Genomic DNA, 1424 nt, shown 5'->3' with positions numbered 1-1424 from the left:
TATATTTTAAAATATTTATAATTTTATTAAATTCTATTTAATTAATTATAAATAGTATTATTAATTAATTATAAATAGTATTATTAATTATTTAATTAATTATAATAGTATTATTAATTAATTAAATAAAATTTAATAAAATTATAACTATTTTAAAAATTGAACAAACAAATACTTGATGAAATTGAGCAATATTGATTTTGTTGGAATCGTTTGGACAACACGATTCGAATGGCTATGGTCTTAATCTGTGATTCGTCCTGACGGTGGAGAAATGACAGCAAACAGGTGAAGCGCGAATTTTCGGCAGAAAAAACTTCAAATTTTCATATCTTAACAAATATTTAATAAAATTGAACTAGGTTGGTCTCGTTAGAACCATTAGGTCGAGGCGAGTCCAGTGGCGGTGGTTCGTGATCGTGGGTCACTCCGATGGCGGCGAATCGACAGTTGAAAAGTGCGATGTTCGTGCTAAAAATTTATTATTTACGATTGATAAAACTTGAAATTGTTTGTGGGGAAATATTCGTCTCATCAAGGGGAGTCGAACGGTATATTTGATGGTTGACAACTCGCCATAATGGTGCCGAAATTTTAACTAGAAGTTGACAGCAATTCGTCGTAAAATAAAATAAATTTCTTTAAAAAAAAAAATTTGTCAAAACCACGGTGACACATTAATTTTTTTTTTTTAAAAAAAAAACAATGTCACCGCGGTGACATAGAGATTTTTTTTTTAAATTAAAAAATTGTGGCACCGCGGCGAGTAACCACGGTGCCATTTACTTTTCTAAATTTTTCGAAAATACATTACTTTTTCAATTTTTCTTTTTTCCTGTATTTTTTAAATAAATTCCCCCAATATATTATTAACCAACTTGAATCATAAAATGTGCCGCCTGTCGTATTAGGTAAGTCATCAATGACATCTTAAGATGCGAGTTATATAGCTATGTGATTATTAGAGTCACTAATCTTTTATTGAGATTGCATTTAAAGTTTTGTAATATATAAAAATTTACGATTCTCCTTTTAGATTGTGCCCATAAATACACACATTAAATGATAAATATAAACTTTTAATGAGCCTTACTATTGAGTAAGACAAAACATTATATTGATAAAAAAAGAGTTGCCATATTGGTTAAAATTTCTTATAAAACAAGTTATAATTATAGAGGGTGTTGCTAATTCGATGTATTACAGCATAATGCTGAAGAGGGTGCTACAAGAAGGGGGCTGGAAAAGAGAGAAGAAAAATGGAGAAAAGACAAGCCGAGGGAAATGAAAGACAAAAGAGGGGAAAAGGAGTAATTTTAATAACCTTAAAATTGGTTTTGATATTGACGTGGTAGGAATTGTTTATACTCAACCAAGAGGATCCTCTAAGCTTCCTATTGATCTCCTTTTATAGGCTCTTTCCC

This window comes from Sesamum indicum, linkage group LG14 (genome assembly GCF_000512975.1).
Source record: "Sesamum indicum cultivar Zhongzhi No. 13 linkage group LG14, S_indicum_v1.0, whole genome shotgun sequence".
Lineage (NCBI taxonomy): Eukaryota > Viridiplantae > Streptophyta > Magnoliopsida > Lamiales > Pedaliaceae > Sesamum > Sesamum indicum.
The sequence above is the reverse complement of the archived record's forward strand: the minus strand, read 5'-3'. Positions refer to the sequence as shown.